The sequence below is a fragment of the Schistocerca gregaria genome, chromosome 4 (genome assembly GCF_023897955.1).
Source record: "Schistocerca gregaria isolate iqSchGreg1 chromosome 4, iqSchGreg1.2, whole genome shotgun sequence".
In the NCBI taxonomy this organism is placed as follows: domain Eukaryota; kingdom Metazoa; phylum Arthropoda; class Insecta; order Orthoptera; family Acrididae; genus Schistocerca; species Schistocerca gregaria.
In genome coordinates, this window is record NC_064923.1 from 679939199 (window position 1) to 679965190 (window position 25992).

Consider the following 25992-nt stretch of genomic DNA (forward strand, 5'->3'; position numbering starts at 1 on the left):
ACTCACTTCGAGCTCGCTTGGTGCGGACTGGGTTCGCGAGTGCAACATTCAGTTCTGCACTGACTTCTTCATCTGTCGCCCTCTTCTTTTTCGTCGCCAACCTCTTCCACGTCTATCACGATCACTCAACACACGGTTTCGTCCGCAGTTTGACTTAGGGGGAGATGCTTTTCCGATTTCCCTGTATGCGGTGTAAATCTTCGATGTGTTCCTCTTGAAACAGTTCTGGTACCATGGTTAAGGAAGAACACATCATATAATCACCAACAATTTGTCTACGTTACAACTCACTTAGCTCTGACAGAATGCACTCACCACTATACAGAATACTCTCCCGTTAACGGCTGAGACTTGCAACGTATTGAGAACATTGCACATGTGCCGTACATGGTCCAATACAACAGTACAACCTGTAGGCTTGCCTAGCATCTGAAGTTATGTTCAGGCATTGTAGCTCAGTGCATGAATTGTCAAAAAATGGTTCAAATAGCTCTGAGCACTATGGGACTTAACATCTGAGATCATCAGTCCCCTAGAACTTAGAACTACTTAAACGTAACTAACCTAAGGACATCACACACATCCATGCCCGGGGCAGGATTCGAACCTGCGACCGTAGTGGTCGCGCGGTTCCAGATTGTAGCGCCTAGAACTGCTCGGCCACCCCGGCCAGCGATGAGCAAGTGCTCACAGCTCTTAAGGTATGCATTCTAGAGACCACGTTTACTAGACATTTTGTTGTTGTTTTGCTGTAACAAACCTGTCCACGAAGTCGGTAAAGAGAATCTAGCTACACCCTGTATAATAGAGATGTTATTAGAAAATTCCACCGAACGAAACAGTGTCAACACTACAATTAATTACAGGCGATGATTATCTTGATGAGACCATTCACCGAATTGATGTTTATCGCCCCGCCTAATTGAATAAACTTCAATAACGAACGCCCTCATTTGCAAACTTGTGAAAAATTACTTCGATACAACAAATCGTCAAATGGAACAGTGTACTGAGAACGCCGAAAATGAAAGTAACTATATCAAGATCGTTAAAAGAATAATGAAAATACTTGAATGAGAAGAGTAACATACGAAATAAAATCGGAAAGCATTCCTTCTTGGAGAGTGCTTGAGATCCAAGACCAGAAAGATTAGATATTTAAGCAACAATACAATCCACGAAAAATAAATCACAATTTAGCACAGCATCTGTATCAAGCAGACCTGACTCCTTGGTTTGAATACAGAATGGAGTTAAGTAGTCTAGAGTATAGGTATGCAAAGAGTCCCCGTCTATTATAAAGCAAGAAAGTGGGAAATCCTTACAGATTCAATAGATACTTCTCCTTCTATAACTTATCTGATTGTCCAGATTCAAGAATTGAAATTTTCTATTAGCTATGTGACAAATAGTAGCGTTCATTGAAAGGCTGCACGAATAGTAGCAGTGTTTGGTGAATAGAAAACAGTTCTTTCTTAGAGGTGCAGATAGCTGTTTTCTCTCAGAAATACAAATGGAATCTGGTAAATACTGAAATATCATACAAGATAAACAACTACTTAATTTACGAGCAAGACCTTTTTATTTGGGTAAGGTAAATAGCATTAATCAGTACAACGACAGTTTATTATTAATACATTCTAGACATTAATTTTTGTCAATGTTTATCTTGACTCGTTCCACATCTCTCAAGATCTTTGTTTTTTGACGGTGCTACGGAATAAGGTAAATGAATGACTCTGTATGAATGAGTAGCTCCTAATTTCTTTTAGAAATATGTTCGATTACGACCAAAAAACGTCACGAATAATTAAGGTACATATATTACTCAAGTGTTGAAATGTTCTTTTGATGTTTCTCCCGATGACTTCAAGAAACATAAAATACCGTAAATCTAGATGAAGAAGAATGCTGAGATCTCTCTTCACGGAAGTGACAGGGCGGTTTCAGACACGGCGAAAGCAGAAATGCCTTGCTGCTTGCACGCTGTCGTTGAAGACGAATACTTACCGTTCGTTGAATCCCACGTCACGTAGCGTATGCAGAGCCGTACTACATTATTACACTGCGCGAGGAAGGGAAAATAAGCGTGTCGTTGCTCCGCTGTGCCGACAGGTGTCTGGCTTGTGTTCCGCGAATCCACGGACGGCTAATGAGTACCACGGACGCTAATACCTCTCCTAAATGCTCTGTCTACCTGCAGAGGCGCCACAACCTGTCCGTCGCTTCGTAAAAGTAGTCTTCTATGAAACAGTGGAAGACCTTAATGTGCGTCGGGTGAGTGCAATGTACCGGATGGCTTATTATATTGAAAGTCAAAGGGGGGGGGGGGGAGGGGCGGGGGAAGTTGTAAAAGAATTGAGTGATCTTGGAGTCTAAGTCAAGTCTGAATGTAATTTTTTGTTTTTGTTAAAGTCTAAATAATTTTGTTCTAATGCTATTTCCAAAAGATTTAGAATTTCAAGTGTTCCAGCCATGGATATTTTCCTACACTGTAAGGGGTTATATTTTATTATTTCGATTGTTTCCTGTACTGGTACATTTGTGTATAGATTAGTGACATCAAATGAAACAAATTTACCATCAGGTGGTTTTTGTATGTCTTTTATATCTCTTGCCAGAGAAAGCGAATTGCTTAAAAGTCAAAATGGTGAAGATAGTTGAAGGCATCAAAAATAACAAGCGTTGTCTGTCTTCATAAAAATGACAGCAAGACCAGATTATGTACCTCAAATCAAGACCTACGCATCAAGATTGTGGATAAGACAAGAAATACAGGACAAACACACCCCAGGCTGTGGCTAAGCCATGTCTCCGCTGTATCCTTTCTTTTAGGAGTGCTGGTTCTGCAAGGTTCGCAGGAGAGCTTCTGTAAAGTTTGCAAGGTAGGAGACGAGATATTGGCAGAAGTAAAGCTGTGAGGACCGGGCGTGAGTCATGCATCGGTAGCTCAGATGGTAGAGCATTTGCCCGTGAAAGGTAAAGGTCCCGAGTTCCGAGTCTCGGTCGGGCACACAGTTTTAATCTGCCAGGAAGTTTCACAGGACAAATTACATTGAAAAGAAACAGTGAATCAAGAACTCTATGTAGCACACATAAAGTACGCCTTTAACTTTTGAGTATATAGCATAGTTTGTAGACAGATATATATGGAACACAAGCAGACATATCGTACCCATAACAAGAACCGTGAGGTTCTAGGCACTTCAGTCTGGAACCGCGTGACCGCTACGGTCGCAGGTTCGAATCCTGCCTCGGGCATGGATGTGTGTGAAGTCCTTAGGTTAGTTAGGTTTAGGTAGTTTCTACGTTCTAGGGGACTGATGACCACAGATGTTAAGTCTCATAGTGCTCAGAGCCATTTGAACCATTTCACAAAACTTTTACACATTCAGCATCACAAACGACTGATTTTCAGTTTTACCCGAGTTTAGAAACTTTCACAAATACAGAATTTACAGATAACGAAACAAATCTCCTTACAAAAGGTCTGAAATACAACATAGCCTGAACAATACAGAAAAATTCAGTAAAGCATTTGATAGCCACTGCCAAGGTTGCAATAGATGTAGGTAATCTCTCACACAGAAAACTAAATGAAATTACAGTTAATATAAAAACATTGTAGACAGCGAGTTAAGCAAACACAATACATACAAGTACCAGCCCAAGACAGAACAGAAAATTCGGAATAGCATAAACCATAAACTGCTATTAAATAATGCTATAGTTTTAGTATTAGTTTTACTTATGTCATCTTCGGTAGATCATTTTCCCGATTATTTTATCGATATGATGTGGAACAAGTCAGATTACAACACACACACACACACACACACACACACACACACACACACATATATATATATATATATATATATATATATATATATATATATATATATATATAATGAGTAGCGCTAATATTAATATTACTGAATTTTTAGCTCTACACATGCAACTACATTTTGAGATACAATTTTTCTTACCATTTCTGAAACAGCAACGCGTCCATGGAGTAGAAGGAGTTGTCCAAAAGAAATGATTTCAAGTTAGATTTATAACTTTATCTTCTTCTTGCCAGACACTTTATGTTGTTGGGCAAATGATCAAAGATTTTTGTTGCTGAATAAGGTACTCCTTTTTGAGCAACTGACAGCTTCAATAACGGATAGGAACGGTCATTTTTCCCTCTAGTGTTGTACGTATGAACATCACTGTTCTTCGTGAATTGAGATGGATTATTTGTGTGTGAGTGTGTGTGTGAAATCTTACGGGACTTAACTGCCAAGGTCATCAGTCCCTAAGCTTACACATTACTTAACCTAAATTATCCTAAGGACAAACACACACACCTATGTACGGCGGAGGACTCGAACCTCCGTCTGGACCAGCCGCACAGGATTATTTGTAACGAATTTCATTAGCGAATATATGTACTCTGATGGTACCGTTAAAATACCTAACTCCTTGAAAAGGTGCCTACATGACGTCCTTGGGTGAACACCACTAATTATTCTCACTGCTCTCTTTTGTGCAATCAATACTTTATGTCTAAGTGGTGGGTTACCACAGAAAACTATTCCATAAGACATTATTGAGTGTAAATATGCAAAGTACGCTAGGAGGCTGATCTGTTTATTACCAAGAGTAGTGATTATACGAAGAGCGGAAGAAGCTGAACTTGTTTGAGAAGCTCAGTGGTATACGCCTCTTCCAGTTCAAGTTGCCATCAATGTGAACACCCAAAAATTTGGAGAAATCTACCCTGTTAACTCAGCCCTGTTCATATGTTACACCAACTGTCGGTATGACTCTATTCGGTGTACAGATCTGGATATAGTGAGTTTTTTCAAAATTGAATGAAAGTCCATTTTCTATGAAACACTTAATAATTCTTTGAAAGACGTCCTTAACAATATCTTCAGCTGCTTTTTGTGGAAAGGGATTTGTTATAACACTCGTGTCATCTGCAAAAAGTACTAGTTCCGCTTGCTGAACGTTAAGCGGGAGGTCATTCACATGAATAATGAACAGGAAAGGACCTAAAATTGAACCCTGGGGGACTCCCTTTGTGATAATTCCCCATTCACTAGAATTATCACCCTCCCAACACTATTTGTGCATTAAAAGCTGCTGAAGGAAATAGTGTGATCATACTAAACAGAAACGACTATATACGTGGATAAGGTCACGTCATTCTTTGACTCTAACAATATCACAGAACTACCACACAACCCTGCCAGCAGGTATGCAGTTAAAATAAAGAAATCCATTAAAAACTGTAATCCCATTCTCACTGGACACGAAGCAAGAATATACATGGTAATAGATCCAACTACACCAAAATTACGAGTCCAACCAAAGATAAAAAAACCGAGGGTTCCGCTTCGGCCCGTAATTAATTGCATAAATAGCCCATCATATTTGATAAGCAAAAAACTAAACACGCTAATAACGAAACTTTATACTTTCAACAAAAAGTACACAGTCAAAAATTCGCGCACTCTGGCAAGAGATATAAAATACATACAAATAAGTCCTAATGGTAAATTTGTTTCAGTTGATGTCACTAATCTATACAGCAACGTGCCAGTAAGTACAGGAAACAATCCAAAAACTAAAATGTAATCTGTTAAAATATAGGAAAATATCCATGGTTGGAACCCTTGAAATTATAAAGTAATTTATTTATTCTTTATGATGCACACAAGTCACATAAAATTGACAGAGAGCCAAGTTTTTGAAAATCTCAAAAGAAGTTACAGAAACTGATACAAACACTATGGAATGTACAGTCAGTTCCACAAGAAAGTGTACGTCGTTATCTGTATGAAATAAATGACACTATTAAAATACATGTTTACATGAATTACATGTTATTACTAATTGCACAATTACCTAGCAGTTAATCTAATCGTCACCATTATCGATTAAAGCTTGGCACATTTTTGGCGCGCTTTTCACAAGAGTTTCTGCAAACTCCCTCGGTAATGGTCTTCATATTGTCCTGATTCAAAGTATATATTAGCTTTCCTTTAAGCTTCATCTTAATATACGACCAAACATTAACGATTTGATTTGCAACCGGAAACATGCAGGCCAGTGCATCGTGGACACACCATTGTCTTGTTTCCGCTCTGCACAGAGACGGCTGCGATGTTTCCGATCATTATCCTCTTGAGGCGCCCAATTTGCCTCGTTCGAATCAAACAGCTTCTTAAAGGACCTCAGAGGGCATTTTTGATACACATTGCACATGTTTAAGTTCTTAAATTGGCTGTAAAGAAGTGAAAATAGCCAAAAACCTGTTTAGAGAAACACCCTCGAACAGGCAATTTTACCGGGTGTTTGGCAGTCTGTTGAAGCAACATTTCACACTTACAGGCTTTTGAAAGAGGAGACCAGGCCCAAAACGATGGTTTACAAAGAGCACTGCCTTGTGACGTTTCCGATGTTTTGTACTCATTTTGAAATACAACCGAGAAAATAAAACATTCAACTACGGCACTGTTTATCTATACACTGTGCAAAGTGCATCAATTTCAGATTCTGGATCACTACCAGAGATGTGGCTGTCGACGTTACATTTAAAATTATGGCGTACACTTTCTTGTGGAACTGACTGTGACAAATCATATGGAAGACAATATGGAGAAAACACTGCAAGATTTTCTCATCTGAGCAATTCGTTAATTCAGAGTCAACGAGGCAAAAGAGATCAATAAATACAATCAACCAGGCAACACAATCTGCGTCACAGAACAAGCAACTTGCACGCTACCCGCAATATGGATCACACTGCTGCAACTACGACACATACTTTCCCCAGAAATCAGCTGGGGTGTGCTGATCAGCACCAGACTGCTGTCAGGAGACGAACAGCACAGAAACTTTCTTCTCTGCCATCAGCTATCAACTAAAAAAAAAAAAAATGAAATAAATAAACTGGACATGGAGGGGGGGACGCAATGCTATTGCCAATGTGACAAACCTGAATACCCTTTATTCCACGAAAAAAGGGAACACAGCAGAAACTTCCCACTCTTGGCATACAAAACGCAAATTAGCAAATAAAAGGTTGCTGCTGGGTTGATTCCATGTGCCACCGATTGGTCATCCTCTTTGCGCCAAGTGTGGTGGTGGGGACGATTCATTTGACTGCATGCACCAAACGTTTGGGTCAAAAGCACGTGACTCGTCCGCACTGCTCACGCAGAGCCACGGCCTCCTGTCCTTTGATGTACGTACAGAAAGGAAAAATTGTAATGCTCAACTATTCTGTGGGGACGGCATGGGTGACTATACAGCCTCTGCCTTAGTGAGGACAGGCGCCGGCTCTAGCCAACGAAAGCACACAGCACGCCAAGGCTCAACTCCCGAGAAACTGCTCAACTCCTAGAGGATGATCGGCCCTCCTAATGAGACTGACTGACTGCCTTCTGCCTACAAACAAGAACTAGAGACCACTCCGGGGCGCACCTTCCCAGCAAGAAAAACGCAAATCTTTCCTCCCAAGCAAACGTGCCCAACACTCTCAACAAAACAGTGGCAGCAAAATGAAACAATATAGCATAGCAACATGTGACAGTCATCTCACAATACCAAATATGAGGGATGGTCACAGCCCTTTAATCATCTACTTCTACATGATTTGTCCCTCCCCCGAGTTCAGCAACACCCTCAGTGCCACGCGCCCACGTTTGTTGAGCGCTTTAAAAATGCAGCTGTTCAGTAACTGATTACTAGGCGCCAGCGTAACGGTAACCAAATCGACATCCCTAGGCTGAGTGGCGCTATGTCGATGAATTAGCGCCCGCTGGTAGCATGCGAAATCTAATGGATGTTGAACGATGTGTCTGTCACAGGATGACGTTCATGACAACCTTTGTCACTGCTCACTGCTGACAAAGCTGAATCCCCGCCTCCGCCGCCTCCTGTCCACTGATTACGTACTTCGCTGGTTCTGATCACTTTCAAATTTCGTCGAATATCATTGAAGGGTCCTTAGTGGCTCCACCCCATAAACCAGAACCAATATTGAGGCCACGCAACACTCCACCAAGAGGTGCGATGCCTTTCAATGGGGTTGCAGGCCCACGCTGTCCGTAGAGAATGGTTGAAACGGCCGACGCTGTCAGCAGTATCAAAGGTTTGTCTAGAAAGTCGTCCTGTCGCTCGTCGCACTGTGACCTATCGTTTACGACAGCCAAATGTGTGGGAATCAACAACCCAAAGCAAGGTGTGTTTTCATTGACACCCTTTTTGCCGCCCTCTGAGACCTTTCCGTATCAGTACTGAGTGGCGGTGTGTCTGAAATATTTTCCTCTGCCGCCTATATAAGAAAATCGAGTAATTTCAAAGCCGGGCGTCGGAACTGTGGCGCCCATCGCAGAGGCATCAAAAAACAAAAAACAAAAAGAAACAGGGATTGTAAAAACATTGCTTTCCCCGAAAGTCGATAATTTTTTTTTCTTTTGTGCTTTACCTTGTCATAGTACTATGTATCATTTATTTCAACAATTCACTATTTGTTAATACGTCACATTGTTTCTTCATTCATTTTGCTACTGTTTTATATTTTAGATTGTACGAATATGAATGTTCTGATTTTATATGCTTTGTAAATCTTTGGTTAGGCTAGGAGAAGTATTGTGTCAGAGAGAGAGAGAGAGAGCGAACGACTATCGATAGAGAGCGTGCGAGTTGTGGTATCGTGACCTGTTCGTGGGTTGAGAAACGTTTCAAAGTTCGGCGTGAAAGACGGTGATACGCGTAGGAACAATTAATTACAGTGTGTCCGCTGTGTTATTGGGAGATCGTGCATTATTAAGTGAACAGTAAAACCTGAAAAGTATATCGGGTGTTTGCGGTGACGATTTTACATACTTTGTGAACTTGTGACAATTAGTCGTGAAGCAGACACCATTGTCGTGTGGAGACACTAACTGTTAGAACTGCGTGGAAGTGGAACAAACCAGAATGTTAAGTAAAAGAACAGAGCTGTGATTTGATCAAGAAACATTTATTATATCATCCAAAATGTCTTAAAGACGACGACGTAAATTGAACTGATGGTTAACGGACTCTTATAGTGATGAACACATGTGACTGTTTTCCTGTGGCAACACGGTGAAAGAACTGTGCATAGTATTGGCATTAACCGGCTATATATCGTAAATACTAAAGACATTGCCTAATTCCGACCAACCCGAACCCCGTGATTAATAAATTTTTAATAAAACGTCACTTGAGTAACGACAACGCACACACTGGAACTATTATTATCGCGCCAGCGCTGTCAGCTGATTCGACTACAACGGAGACGTGGACCACCGCCGTAACTGGAATATTAATGAAACGGGAGGATCCATCATTATCTTCGCGCCACGAACCAGGACTAACTTCACACATCGTCCGCGCGGACCACCGCTGACGTCATCGCACTGCCTGCAGCAACAGTTAAGACATTAAAAGAAAATTATTACGCTCTCTCTCATTTCAAAATTAAAAAATTTGCAGTTAAATTATCTATTTTAAAAATACTGTCACAATATTAAGGTTCAATTTTGTTTAGTTCCAATAAATATTCTTTCCATTATTTCGTCTTGTTGACAGTGTTGAAAACCCACCAAATTCAATTAATAATCTTCTTTCTAAATTCTTCTCAGACATTTTGTTGCTCATCATAATTTTATTTTAATGTTTGTGTGTAGCTTCTTTTGGAAGGAATACATATTTTATTTTTGTGCAGTGAAATTAGCTACCATAAAATTACGTATATTACCAGCTGATGCTGTCCGCCATTACTGCTTGAAAACTGACCAATAGTATTTTTGCATCTTTTTTCTCATTCAAAACAAAATTACGTATTTCGTGGACATCCAGCAGATGCGCGGTATGTATGTAGGCCCCTACAATAATTTTTTTTTTACTTTTGCAGGTTTACTGGAATTATATTGACTTCAACTGTTCATTTGGCCCCCATTAAAGTGATTTATAGCATCTACATAATAACTGTACTGAATTACCTAATTTTTTTTTTTTACTACGCAAACATTGGCATACCATATTTAGATTAAAATTGACGTCTTATTGGCCCTACATAAGATTCTGCACGTTCTGACAAAGACTATGCCAAATTTTTTTGTCCATGACTAACAGGGGTAGTTGGATTCCTTGTATTGGTCATGTTGTCTTATTTAAAAGACCTTTTTTTTTAAAAAAAAAAAAGAAGTAGAAGACCAGTTTCTTTACAGGATGACGACCTTCACGTCACGTGACACGTCGACGCTGGTACTGGGCACTAGGCAGAGTTGTGATGATTTTTGGTGGCTATGTGATATTTTTCCGCGTGTGTCGACGCCTTGCTGTCTGCAGCGACGTCGAGCCCGAGGGTGACGTCAGAGGGCGCCACGCTTTTGCGCCGCTACACAGGAGGGTTGTACGGACCTTTGAGCCAAGGTGGGAACTCCTCTTCACAGTGGGAGAGAGTTTCGGGGTTTCGAAAAAGTGATCGTTTAATTGTGTTGCGCAGTGTAGTTTCCACCCGATTATATTGCACTGTCGTACTGCCCGGCGCGTCCGAAAGGACGGGTGTCTCATCTGCTTTGCACGTCTGGTGGAGGGAGTAAGCGGGCAGCTGCCGCATTCGGATTACTTGTCTCAACTGACGAGTTTCCTGGTGAAATCTTCCGGAAGTTCGGATGGAACCGAGCGAGGTGGCGCATTGGTTAGCACACTGGACTCGCGTTCGGGAGGACGACGGTTCAATCCCGCGTCCGGCCATCCTGATTTAGGTTTTCCGTGATTTCCCTAGATCACTCCAGGCAAATTCCGGGATGGTTCCTTTGAAAGTGCACGGCCGAATTCCTTCCCCATCCTTTCCTAATCCGAGCTTGCGCTCCGTCTCTGATGACCTTGTTGTCGACGGGACATTTAACACCAATATCCTCCTCCTCCTCTTCGGATGGAGAGATCATTTCCACGCATACACTTGCGGCACCAATCGATTCTGTCATGGAATTATTTCTGTTGTATGTTTAGGTCTTCGCAGTTTCCAAGACCTTTACCTGAACTGTTTTATCCTGAACGAAGGAAATAATCTTACCTTCTAGTTAAGGGTATTTTCCAACTTTTGGCCGTGTGTAGGATTTCCTCCACAGCCTATTCTACAATGTGATCCTACGCCGCAAATCAGATCAATCCACATCGTACTTTTTACGACATTGCGGTGTCTGTGTTGTTCCGAAGCACGATACAGTATTCTTCGGACATGCATACTGAGGCGACTACATCCGTAATGAAATGCATTCGCTGGTGAGAGTGTGGAGAACCATTAGCTGTATCATGGAATGACGACAATGAAAATTTGTGCATGATCGGGACTCGAATCCGGATTTCCCACTTTACGAGGGCGGTCGACTTAACTGTTTTGGCTATTCGTGCATGGCTCACGTCCACACGCAAACATCCGTATGTCGTATTTCCCCCATCTCAGCCTGTACTCCTCTAAACGTTATGTAATTCCCTTACAAGAGAGCACATTTTAATTGAAAGTTATACACTCCTGGAAATGGAAAAAAGAACACATTGACACCGATGTGTCAGACCCACCATACTTGCTCCAGACACTGCGAGAGGGCTGTACAAGCAATTATCACACGCACGGCGCAGCGGACACACCAGGAACCGCGGTGTTGGCCGTCGAATGGCGCTAGCTGCGCAGGATTTGTGCACCGCCGCCGTCAGTGTCAGCCAGTTTGCCGTGGCATACGGAGCTCCATCGCAGTCTTTAACACTGGTAGCATGCCGCGACAGCATGGGCGTGAACCGTATGTGCAGTTGACGGACTTTGAGCGAGGGCGTATAGTGGGCATGCGGGAGGCCGGGTGGACGTGCCGCCGAATTGCTCAACACGTGGGACGTGAGGTCTCCACAGTACATCGATGTTGTCGCCAGTGGTCGGCGGAAGGTGCACGTGCCCGTCGACCTGAGACCGGACCGCAGCGACGCACGGATGCACGCCAAGACCGTAGGATCCTACGCAGTGTCGTAGGGGACCGCACCGCCACTTCCCAGCAAATTAGGGACACTGTTGCTCCTGGGGTATCGGCGAGGACCATTCGTAACCGTCTCCATGAAGCTGGGCTACGGTCCCGCACACCGTTAGGCCGTCTTCCGCTCACGCCCCAACATCGTGCAGCCCGCCTGCAGTGGTGTCGCGACAGGCGTGAATGGAGGGACGAATGGAGACGTGTCGTCTTCAGCGATGAGAGTCGCTTCTGCCTTGGTGCCAATGATGGTCGTATGTGTGTTTGGCGCCGTGCAAGTGAGTGCCACAATCAGGACTGCGTACGACCAAGGCACACAGGGCCAACACCCGGCATCATGGTGTGGGGAGCGATCTCCTACACTGGCCGTACACCTCTGGTGATCGTCGAGGGGACACTGAATAGTGCACGGTACATCCAAACAGTCATCGAACCCATCGTTCTACCATTCCTAGACCGGCAAGGGAACTTGCTGTTCCAACAGGACAATGCACGTCCGCATGTATCCCGTGCCACCCAACGTGCTCTAGAAGGTGTAAGTCAACTACCCTGGCCAGCAAGATCTCCGGATCTGTCCCCCATTGAGCATGTTTGGGACTGGATGAAGCGTCGTCTCACGCGGTCTGCACGTCCAGCACGGACGCTGGTCCAACTGAGGCGCCAGTTGGAAATGGCATGGCAAGCCGTTCCACAGGACTACATCCAGCATCTCTACGATCGTCTCCATGGGAGAATAGCAGCCTGCATTGCTGCGAAAGGTGGATATACACTGTACTAGTGCCGACATTGTGCATGCTCTGTTGCCTGTGTCTATGTGCCTGTGGTTCTGTCAGTGTGATCATGTGATGTATCTGACCCCAGGAATGTGTCAATAAAGTTTCCCCTTCCTGGGACAATGAATTCACGGTGTTCTTATTTCAATTTCCAGGAGTGTATCTTTAACGTCGTTCAATTGTAGAATTTATGAACACGTATTATGTTAGAGTATAATGACTTTTCTGGAGACTGGAAATCTACTCTGTAGGAATCAGCACAGCTTTCGAAAAAGACGATCGTGTGAAGCCCAGCTCGCGCTATTCGTCCACGAGACTCAGAGGGCCATACACACGGGTTCTCAGGTAGATGCCGTGTTTCTTGACTTCCGCAAGGCGTTCGATACAGTTCCCCACAGTCCTCTAATGAACAAATTAAGAGCATATGGACTATCAGACCAATTGTGTGAATGGATTGAAGAGTTCCTAGATAACAGAAAGCAGCATGTCATTCTCAATGGAGAGAAGTCTTCCGAAGTAAGAGTGATTTCATGTGTGCCGCAGGGGAGTGTCGTAGGACCGTTGCTATTCACAATATACATAAATGACCTTTTGGATAGCATCGTAAGTGGAAATGATCATATAAAGTTGATCGTCGGTAAACCAGATGCCAGACTGAGATTCATTGGAAGAATCCGAAGGAAATGCAGTCCGTAAACAAAGGAAGTAGGTTACAGTACACTTTTTCCCCCACTGCTTGAATATTGCTCACCAGTGTGGGATCCGTACCAGATAGGGTTGGTAGAAGAGATAGAGAAGATCCAACGGAGAGCAGCGCGCTTCGTTACAGGATCATTTAGTAATCGCGAAAGCGTTACGGAGATGATAGATAAACTCCAGTGGAAGACTCTGTAGGAGATACGCTCAGTAGCTCGGTACGGGTTTTTGTTAAAGTTTCGAGAACATACCTTCACCGAGGAGTCAAGCAGTATATTGCTCCCTCCTACGTATATCTCGCGAAGAGACTATGAGGATAAAATCAGAGAGGTTAAAGCCCACACAGAGGCATACCGACAATCTTTCTTTCCACGAACAATACGAGCCTGGAATAGAAGGGAGAATCGATAAAGGTACTCAAAGTACCACCCGCCACACGTCGTCAGTTGGCTTACGGAGTATGGATGTAGATGTAGATACTGGAACATTACGTTGTTTCTCTTAACGACACAGGCACTTCAATATCATGAATATCATATTTATCTAACGACAGCAATTACTGACTCTCAATTCAAATGTCCCCCACTGAACGGGAATTGCATAACGCACGTACGAGTACAGGTTGTGACGGTGTGTAACGGTGGAACGACAACATACGTAAGTTTGTACCAAAGCAGTTAAGGCAACCGCTGGCGAAAAACGTGAAATCCGGGTTCGAGTCCAGACATAACACAAAATTTCACTGTTGTCATTTCCTTAGGCAGCTGATGGTTGCTCGTATTCACAACTGCGAATACATTTCATGTATCTCCTAACTGTTCTTGTCGCCGCTGTGCCGGTTCCTTCGTTCTCAAGAAAACAGGCACTGCAATATCGCAAAGCTGTGCCTTTTGCTGCATCTAAAATAATGGAATTGCGGGCATAATAATAGTCACTACCTAATCGAAATGTAAAAATAATTACACTGTTACATCATACTCAACAATTAATTTCGAAACACTGGTCATATTGTTGCCCTATTTCAAAATAGTGTACGAACGCTGGTAATCGAAAATATACAAAGATTTGTACTAATCCATGCTCTAAATTTCCGTTGCCAAATTTTAGAGAAAAAGTGCTGCTTGTATTTGAGCCAATACCGTCCTTGCCCTTCTCCATCTTCCCGAAAGTCATCATCGCGTTAGCATTTTGTACGGGCTATATACAACATTATTCATGCACTACTGGCCATTACAATTGCTACACTACGAAGATGACGTGCTACAGACGCGAAATTTAACCGACAGGAAGAGGATGCTGTGATATGCAAATGCTTAGCTTTTCAGAGCATTCACACAAGGTTGGCGCCGGTGGCGACACCAACAACGCGCTGACATGAGGAAACTTTCCAACCGATATCTCATACACGAACAGCAGTTGACCGGCGTTGCCTGGTGGAACGTTGTTGTGATGCCTCGTGTAAGTAGGACAAATGCGTACCATTACGTTTCCGTCTTTGATAAAGGTCTGACTGTAGCCTATCGCGATTGCGATTTATCGTGACGTGACATTGCTGCTCACGTTGGTCGAGATCAAATCTCGGTTACCACAATATGGAATCGGTGGGTTCAGGGGGGGGGGGGGGGGGGAATACGGAAAGCCGTGCTGGATCCCAACGGCCTCGTATCACTAGCAGTCGAGATGAAAGGCATCTTATCTGCATGGCTGTAACGGATCTTGCAGCCACGTCTCGAACCCTGAGTCATCAGATGGGAACGTTTGCAAGACAACAACTATCTGCATGAACAGTTCGACGACTTTGGCAGCAGCATGGACTATCAGTTCGAAGACCATGGCTGCATTTACCCTTGAAGCTGCATCACAGGCAGGATCGGCTGCGATGGTGTACTCAACGACGAACCTGGGTGCACGAATGGCAAAACGTCATTTTCTTTGGATGAATCCAGGTTCTGTTTTCAGCATCATGATGGTTGCATCCATGTTTGGCGACATCGGGGTGAACGCACATTGGAAGCGTGTATTAGTCATCGCCACACTGGCGTGTCACCCGGCGTCATGGTATGGGGTGCCACTGGTTACACGTCTCAGTCACCTCTTGTTCACATTGACGGCACTTTGAACAGTGGACGTTACATTTCAGATGTGTTACGACCGGTGGCTCTACCCTTCATTCGATCCCTGCGAAACCCTACATTTCAGCAGGATAATGCAAGACCGCATGTTGCAGGTCCTGTACGGGCATTTCTGGATACAGAAAATGTTCTACTGCTGCCCTGGCCAGCACACTCTCCAGATGTCTCACCAACTGAAAACATCTGGTCAATGGTGGCCGAGCAACTGGCTCGTCACCATAGGCCAGTCACTATTCTTGGTGAATTGTGGTATCGTGTTGAAGCTGCATGGGCAGCTGTACCTGTACACGCCATCCAAGCTCTGTTTGACTTAATGCCCAGGCGTATCAAGGCCGTTATGATGACCAGAGGTGCTTGTTCTGGGTACTGATTTCTTAGAATGTATGCACCCAAATTGCGTGAAAATGTAATCACATGTCAGTTCTAGTACAATATATTTGTCCAATGAATACCCGTTTATCATGTGTATTTCTTCTTGGTGTAGCAATTTCAATGGCCAGTAGTATAGTTACCTTGGGGTTTCATAATAAGTATGTGGAAAAACAGTGGACATACAGAAAAATGACGCATGTTAGTGACTAGAGTATCTCTTCAAATTTTGATTCGTAATACATGCTGTGGCTTAGTTGCACTTCGATCCGGACGTGTCAGACGATGTAGGCAAATAATTCGCTCTGTATTGTCGCTTCGACTTAGTTCGCGTCTGCACATAGGCAATCCTGTGGAAAGATTCCAAAGTGGGCTGCTGTTACGCATTCCCGGCCAGTTCTTGTCAGAGGTTTCAGTGAACTGCAAGCACGGATTGACGTTTCCCGTGTCACGAACAGTGACCAGACACTGAGGAGAGGAAAAAGTCATGGGATGCCTCCTAACATCGTGTCGGACCTCCTTCTGCCCAGAGTAGTGCAGCAACTCGACGTCGCAGGGACTTTACAAATCGTTGGAAGTCCCCTGCAGAGATATTGAGTCACGTTGCCTCTACAGCCGTCCATGATTGTGAAAGTGTTGCCGGAGCAAGGTTTTGTGCACGAACTCATCCTCGATTATGCCCCATATATTTTCGACGTGATCCATGTCAGGCGATGTCGGTGGCCACATTATTAGCTCGAATTGTCCAGAATGTTCTTCATGCCAGTCGCGAACGACTGTGGCCTCGTGACATGGCGGATTGTCATCCATAAAAATCCCATCTTTGTTTGGGGATTTAAAGCCCATGAAGGGTTGCAAAAACCTCCAGGTAGCCGAACATAACTGTTTCCAGTCAATTATCGGTTCAGTTGGACCAGAGATCCAGTCCATTCCATGTAAATACGTCCCACACCGTTATGGAGTCACCACAAACTTGAACCGCGCCTTGTTGACCACCTCGGTGTATGGCTTCGTAGGGTCTGCGCCGCATTCGAGTCCTACCATCAGATCTTACCAACTAACATCATGATTCATCTGACCACAAGCCACCGTTTCTCAATCGTCTAGGTTCCACCAGTATGATCATGAGCGCAGGTATGCGGTGCAAGTGATTTCGTGCTGTTAGCAAAGGCACTCGCGACGGTCGTCTGCTGCCATAGCCCATTAACGCCCAATTTCGCTCCACTGTCCTAACGGATACGTTCGTCATATGTTCCGAATTGATTTCTACCATTATTTCACGCACTGTTGCTTGTCTGTTAGCACTGCAACTCTATGCAAACGTAGCTGCTCTCGGACTTTACGTGAAGGCCATTGGCCAATGAGTTGACGATGTTGAGAGATAATGCCTGCAAACTGTATTCTCGGTACACTCTTGACACTGTCGTTTTCTGAATATTGAACTCCCTAACGATTTCTGAAACGGTATGTCTCATGCGTCTAGCTTCGTCTACCATTCCGCATTCAGAGTCTCTCAGTACCCGACTTGCGGTCGCAACCACGTCGGAAATCTTTTCACATGAATCACCGGACTACAAATGAGAGCTTCGCCGATCTTCTACGATTTTATATCTTGTGTATCCAATACTGCCGCCATCTGAATATGTGCATATCGCTATATCTTTTTTCACGCCTGTGTATTTAGCACCTGTAATGTGAGTTACATCTTGGAGAAATGCTCTTCCTACTGATAGACGGTACTGGCCATTGAAATTGCTACACCGCGAAGAAATGCAGATGATAAACGGGTATTCATTGGACAAATATATTATACTAAAACTTAAATGTGATTACATTTTCACGCAATTTGGGTGCATACCTCCTGAGAAATCAGTACCCAGAAGACCCACTTCTGGCCGTAATAACGGCTTTGATACGCCTGGGCATTGAGTGAAACAGAGCTTGGATGGCGTGTACAGACAGGTACAGCTGCCCATGCAGCTTCAACACGATACCACAATTCACCAAGAGTACTGACTGGCATATTGTGACGAGCCAGTTGCTCGGCCACCATTGACCAGACGTTTTCAATTGGTGAGAGATCTGGAGAATGTGTTGGCCGGGGCAGCAGTAGAACATTTTCTGTATCCAGAAAGGCCCGTATAGGACCTGCAACATGCGACCGTACATTATCCAGCTGAAATGTAGGGTTTCACAGAGATCGAATGAAGGGTAGAGCCACGGGTCGTAACACACCTGAAATGTAACGTCCACTGTTCAAAGTGCCGTCAATGCGAACAAGAGGTGACCGAGACGTGTAACCCGTGGCACCCCATCCCATCACGCCGGGTGATACGGCAGTATTGCGATGACGAATACACGCTTCCAATGTGCATTCACCGCGATGTCGCCAAACACGGAAGCGACCATCATGATGCTGTAAACATAACCTGGAATCATCCGAAAGAATGACGTTTTGCCATTCGTGCACCCAGGTTCGTCGTTGAGTACATCAATGCAAGCCCTCCTGTCTGTGATGCAGCGTCAAGGGTAAACGCAGCCTTGGTCTCCGAGCTGATAGTCCATGCTGCTGCAATCGTCGTCGAACTCTTCGTACAGATGGTTGTTGTCTTGCAAACGTCCCCATCTGTTGACTCAGGGATCGAGACGTGAATGCACGATCCGTTACAGCCATGCAGATAAGATGCCTTTCATCTCGACTGCTAGTGATACGAGGCCGTTGGGATCCAGCACTGCTTTCCGTATTACCCCCCCCCCCCCTCCCCCCTCCCCCCCCCCCCTCCCCTGAACCCACCGATTCCATATTGTGGTAACCGAGATTTGATCTCGACCAACGCGAGCAGCAATGTCACGTCACGATAAATCGCAATCGCGATAGGCTACAGTCAGACCTTTATCAAAGACGGAAACGTAATGGTACGCATTTGTCCTACTTACACGAGGCATCACAATAACGTTTTACCAGGCAACGCAGGTCAACTGCTGTTTGTGTATGAGAAATCGGTTGGAAAGTTTCCTCATGTCATCACGTTGTAGGTGTCGCCACCGGCGCCAACCTTGTGTGAATGCTCTGAAAAGCTAATCATTTGCATATGACAGCATCCTCTTCCTGTCGGTTAAATTTCGCGTCTGTAGCACGTCATCTTCGTGGTGTAGCAATTTTAATGGCCTGTAGTGTATGATTTTCTGTATGTGTTGTTGTGTCCACATAGTTTCTGACAGTGATGTAGTTACGAATAACGCCGTATAAATATTACGATGAAACAGCATTTTTATTTATACTTAAAAGAATATAATTTATGTAACACAGCCTGCCGACAGCGTTAGGTGAGATAGGTACGCAACAGAATCAAAGCAATACGACCGGTGACTTTAAAATGTGAGATTACGGAGTTGTAAAGGAAAAATACTCTGACTTCCCACTGGAGAGTTCCTTTCTCGCTATGTCAGCCTGACAGCGCGAGGCAGACTCTGTGTCAGCCTCTCTCCACAACAAACTCGAGCCTTCCTGTGTTTTGTTTATGCAAGTCTGCCAGTCGGGGGCACCTCATTTATCGTGCGGGCCGCCCTTTTACCCTTGCCGATCCCCGCGGCTCCCCACTGTGTTAACAACCGCGCCCAGTTATTCGGCTGCCGTTCGGGCCTCGTTGCGTCATCAATCACCGCGGGCTTGCTTAACGACGCCACGGAACCGCCCACCGCTCTCCCATTCATCATTCAGCTTTATGCTATCGTTCCAGGAGCTGTTATCGACTTTCCTGTCAGCTGCGTTCGACTCCTCAACTGTTACTGTCTCTGCATAGTGAATCTGCGGAACGACCCATTTACTTCACGTTATAGTGTCTCCGCATTAGCGTCAGCATTAATACTCCGAAAGCCACTCCGTAGTGGATGGGCTGGGGGTACTTCTCATGGCCATTTTGTCCCTCGCTTCCCAGCGGCATTCCAGAATGTAATGCAGGAGAAACGATTGTATCGTTATGCACACACTGTAATCTGTCTTACGTTTCCTCTTATGGTCCTTCTCTGGGCTGCACAAGAGAGGCAGCACAATACTTACAGTTCGTTTCAAATAGTGTTTCTTTAAATTAGCCAGTGTCGTTCCGCGAAAACGAGATTCCGAAATAAGATCCACACCACATCTATAACACTGTCCACCTCTGTGGCTGAGTGATCCTGTTTGGTAGCCGACGAGGACAGGCTTTCATTTACCTTCCACTCGTTATTATGAAGCATTTCACAGAACGGGCTTTCCAACACACTAGTGGTGGCAAAATAAATTCTTTATTCACAATGAAATTTTCACTCTGCAGCGGAGTGTGAGCTGATTTTGAAACTCCCGGGCAGATTAAAAATGTGTGCCGGACCGAGACTCGAACTGAGTGGGCGGTATGGGGTGTGCCAGACAAATTACGGGATTCACTGCTCCCCGGATTTACTCGCAAACGTTTATTGGCACACCTGGAAAAATTTTCTCCTTTGATGTTGTTGTTGATGTTGTGGTCTTCTGTCCTCAGACTGGTTTGATGCAGCTCTCCATGCTCCTCTATCCTGTGCAAGCTGCTTCATCTCCCAGTACGTACTGCAGCTTACATCCTTCTGAATCTGCTTAGTGTATTCATCTCTTGGTTTCCCTCTACGATTTATACCCTCTACGCTGCCCTCCAATACTAAATTTGTGAACCCTTGATGCCTCAGAACATGTACTACCAACCGATCCCTTTTTCTAGTCAAGCTGTGCCACCAACTCCTCTTCTCCCCAATTCTATTCAATACCTCCTCATTAGTTATGTGATCCATCCATCTAATCTTCATTCTTCTGTAGCACCACATTTCGAAAGATTCTACTCTCTTCTAGTCTAAACTATTTATCCTCCATGTTTCACTTCCATATATGGCAACACTCCATACAAATACGTTCAGAAACGACTTCCTGACGCTTAAATCTATACTCGATGTTAACAAATTTCTCTTCTTCAGAAACGCTTTCCTTGCCTTTGCCAGTCTACATTTTACATCCTCTCTACTTCGACCACCATCAGTTATTTTGCTTCCCAAATAGCAAAACTCCTTTTCTACATTAAGTGTCTCATTTCCTAATCTAATTCCATCAGCATCACCCGACTTAATTCGACTACATTCCATTATCCTCGTTTTGCTTTTGTTGATGTTCATCTTATACCCTCCTTTCAAGACACTGTCCATTCCGCTCAACTACTCTTCCATTCCTTTGCTGTCTCTGACAGAATTACAATGTCATCAGCGAACCTCAGTGTTTTTATTTCTTCTCTATGGACTTTAGTACCTACTCCGAATTTTTCTTTTGTTTCCTTTACTGCTTTCTCAATATACAGAGTGAATAACATCGGGGATAGGCTACAACCCTGAATCACTCCCTTCCCAACCGCTGCTTCCCTATCATGTCCCTCGACTCTTAAAACTATCATCTGGTTTCTGTACAAATTGTAAATGGCCTTTCCTTCCCTGTATTTTACCCCTACCACCTTCAGAATTTGAAAGACAGTATTCCAGTCAACATTGTCAAAAGCAATGATACACAAGTAAAATAAATCTAAATAAGTGTCACCAGCCCCGCTTTGACCCGCGAGGCAGGATTGTGATTCTCATAAGTCCAAACTCGATAGTTAGAATACCTGTAGCTATCTAACTGCTCTCAAGAAGAAATTCCGACATGAGGCCCCTGTACTGGAAGGCACTGAGGTGACAAAAGTCATGGGATACTTGTTAACATCGTGCGGACCTCTTTACTTCTGGAGTCGTACAGCAACTCGACGTGGCCTGGGCTAAATCGTTGCAAGCCCGTGCAGAAAAATTGAGCCATGCTGCCTCTAAAGCCATCGATAATTACGAAAGTGTTGCCGGAGCATGATTTTGTGCAAGAACTGACCTCCCGATTAAGTGCCATAAATGTTCAGTGGGATTCATGTCGGGCGATCTGGTTCGCCAAATCGTTCGCCCGAACTGTCCGGAATGTTCCTCAAACCAATCGCAAACAACTGTGAGCTAGTGACAGGACACATTGTCATCCACAAATATTCCATCGTTGTTTGGGAACATGAAGTCCATGAATGGCTGAAAATGGTCTAGAAGTAACCGAACATCAGGATTTCCAGTGTGAGGTCGGGTGAGTTGGACAAGAGGAGCCAGTCCATTTCTTGTAAACAGAGCCAACATCATTATGGAGCCATCATCAGCCTGCGCAGTGCCTTGACAACTTGGCTCCTTGGTTACATGGGGTCTGCGCCACATTCGAACCCTGCCATTAGGGTCGTCTAACGTCCAATCGATATGGTCACTGTGGTATCGATAGCTACGACGCCATGGCGTAGGTGCAAGTTCGTAGTTTGGCACTACGACGCCGACACCGACGACAGCGCCTTCCAGCCGGCGCTGTGCAGCACTACGAGCGCAGCTCCGGATTCGGCCCATTTGACGCCGAGCGGGCGAGCGAGCAACGTTGTTTCTATTTCATAGTGGGCGAGCCTCTACTTGTAGCTTTGTAACTTGATGTACGGCTTCGCACCTACGTGGTCATCTCAGCCAAAGTTGAGTAAAACCACTTTTAATTGCACACCGAAGCATTTTCACCTTTTCCGCTCCTACTCACTTCCTGCATTCGGCCTACCCTTCAGTTTACAGAAGATGACCCACGCGCCTCCTTCCAGGCGGGATACAGAAGTCACGAGCTCAGTATAGGTGCTGCACGTGCTGTTGGGCTGTTAGCAAGGCACTCGAGTCAGTCGTGTGCTGCCTAAGTCCATTAGCGCCAGATTTCGCAACACTGTCCTAACGGATATGTACGTCATACGCCCCACAGTAACTTCACTGCAGTGTTGCTTATCTGCTAGCACTGACAACTCTACGCAAACGCCGCTGGTCTCGGTCTTTAAGTGAAGGCCGCTGCGTAGTCGTGGTGAGAGAAATGCCTGGAATTTGTTATTCTCTGCACCCTCTTGACCCTGTGGATCTCGGAATATTGATTTTCCCAACGATCTCCGACACGGAATGTCCCATGCGTCTAGCTCCAACTACCATTCCGCATTCGAAGTCTGTTAATCCGCGTCGTGCGGCTATAATCATGTCGGAAATCTTTTCATATGAATCACCTCGAGTACAAATGGCAGCTTCACGAATGCTCTGCTCTTTTGTACCTTGTGTACGCGACACTACCGTTATCTGCATATGCGCACATTGCTATCCCATCACTTTTGTCACCTCACTGTATGTTTACCGATAATAGATCAAATGATGGTTCAAATGGCTCTGAGCACTATGGGATTAACTTCTGAGGCCAACAGTCCTGTAGAACGTAGAACTACTTAAACCTAACTAACCTAAGGACATCACACACATCCATGCCCGAGGCAGAATTAGAATCTGCGACCGTAGCGGTCGCGCGGTTCCAGACTTTAGGGCTTAGAATCGCTCGGCCACCCTGGCCGGCGATAATATATCAATGCAGGGCCTCCAGCTGGTTATCACAACAACAAAACAGGAAAGGGAGCAAACGGGGTAAAGTGGCCACCCTAAGAAAACGGTACTTTTCACTAAAATCATGTCACGTGCACGAGTAACATATCAGTATAAGCTGTATGCTTTCTGTAACTGTAAAACGCTGTTACTGTTATTGGAATCCACCTCTCGTAGTAGAAAACTGTTGTTAAGTGAACGTCTGCAAAGAGGCTCTTTTGTCGGGTAGGTGCGGCAAAGTGGCCAGAGACAAAGACAAAGAAAAATAAGATCAGATGAAATGGAATCTAGTTTTCTGAGGGTTATGTTTGGGTGTTTGCTCCTAAACAGTGTCATCCAATCCTCACCTGCCACTTTTCCTTTATATTGAATAGGTATGGTAGATTATTCCACTCTATTACGGTAGATATTTCTATTCTATTACTCTAATTTATTCTGTTATGGGTGATTATACCAAGTGCTGCAAATCAGTTACTGATATGCCATCACATCTGCGTTCCACGTCTAAAATATGGTTATGCGTTCTACCTCTTGCCCTGGATTGATATGCCATCACATCTGCGTTCCACGTCTAAAATATGGTTAAGGCGTTCTACCTCTTGCCCTGGATTGAATACAAATCTGAAGTTCCCGAGAATTTTCTTGTTTTCAGTAGCATCATCGTTATTTTTAAGATCTCTCCTTCTAAGTGTGTCTCTTATGACACAGTACAGTTTGGCTGTAGCAGACGGCATATTTTCTTTTCTTGCGGTGTCTAATGCATGATGCATAGTTTAGGAATCCTATGATTGCTGAAGTGATTTTCTTAAATAATTTGATGGCATCTTAACATACACATATAATAAGGGAACATAGTTTTTCACCAAGCTATTAAGATACTCATATCTAAGTGTACTTATTTTATGAAATACTCTTGTCCTGTTGTCAATTCCATTGTCTTGACACACGATACGAGGTATAATATATATGTTATCGCACAATGGCCACTTGTGCACCTAGCCCTGTCAGGCGATTGGTCACTATGCCCGACTGGACGCCATTACGGTAAAGTTTGTCTGAATCCGAAATTACATATCCTAGGCAATTTAGAACACGTGGTTTAGAATGCTAAAACACAACGTTTTACAAGTGTTGTGGCAATTAACTGTCAGAGTATATGTTTTTTTTAATACATGCAAATGGATTTGCCACTTTACCTTACTTCGGACGCAGAGAAAATTGCAGACGAGCGCGCACAGCTATCACCAGGAAACTCGCTGACAAATCCAAAGAAGTCTCTTTGATAAGTTTTAAATGTTCGCTAATAGGCTACAGGAACCTCCAAGATAATGAAACAAAGTGGCTACTTTACTTGCCCTAGCCACTGCAGCCGTCTTCAATTAACAGTTCATTGTCAATAAGGAAAACGTCACACACAAACACCACACTCAAACCGCATGGAAACGAAAGACATTTACTTGTTACAAATCAGCCTAGGCATGTCCATCACTTTTATCCAACACCAGCTGCAGCGAACTAGTTGTTGCAAGCTCTGCTCTGGGGCCTCTTCCTACGGTTTACTACACGCTCACTAGTCCTCAACACCCGTCGTTAAAATCGGCAAAGTGCCTAGCCAGAAATTCAAGCCCGCGCAGGGGAACGTACTAACGTACTTTAGAATTGCTCCTAAGTTTTCCGTCACGCAAAACAGTAATCTCATTGATCGCGATCATTAACTCCAAGCCAACGACAAGATAACCACGGAACGCTACCTCAACCCCACGAATGCCGCCGGCTGACTCTTCGATTTCGCGAGCTCCAGAGAGCTCCACAACGTCATTGAATATTCAGGCTTCCGACCGATTAGACTCCTGACTGCATGCAGTTTGTTTGACACCTTCTCTGAGGCGCTGCTTCTTGCGTGCACTTTTAGAAACTTCCCTGTCAATGTTGGCAAACACAGGCCGTGACGGGAATTAATAGCCCTTGAGATGAGCCTAGACGTCACCGATCAGTATCCTTTCAAGAAGATTGAGGACAAACCGTCCCATCAACTGCAGGCTGAAGAAAACCTCCTGCCACAAGGAACCGAACCTGTCGTAGGCAATAACCACAGGAAGAGCACACAACTATGACTAGGAAATAATATCTACAGCTATTATGAAATTTCAGAGAGTTCATCCATTAAAGCAAAGCTCTCCATTTTCCTAAACTATAATCGATTTTGTGCTAACATTTTCGAAAGTTGCAACGCTATGAAGGGTACTGTGACGAATCACAAGATAAGAGGACAAAATAAGATACATTCAAGGATTTGGAGATTTTAATCCGTCGAGGTGAAGAAGGCATTTGGAGGCTATCACAGATGAAACGAGAGCTGGTGGCCAGCAGGACAGGTGCAAGACCGTCGCTCGCTCTCATATTCGTGGAGCATCGAAGAGGGCTCGGAGCGTGCTGCCATCAGGAGAGGTAATCAGGGCGGCTGAAACGGCCTGTCTC

The 25992-nt window shown here is 44.3% G+C and overlaps 1 protein-coding gene across 3 annotated transcripts in view; it reads right to left on the reverse strand.

Moving 5' to 3' along the window:
- LOC126365988 (sodium/hydrogen exchanger 2-like) overlaps positions 1-25992 on the reverse strand; it is a 457436-nt gene that overhangs the window by 322443 nt on the left and 109001 nt on the right. The window contains exon 1 of one of the 3 annotated variants that reach the window (XM_050008801.1): positions 2011-2063. The exons of the other annotated variants lie outside the window; for them this stretch is intronic. The gene's annotated coding sequence lies outside the window, so the exon portion shown is untranslated. Of the gene's footprint in view, positions 1-2010; positions 2064-25992 lie in introns of those variants that run through there. 3 annotated transcript variants of the gene reach the window in all.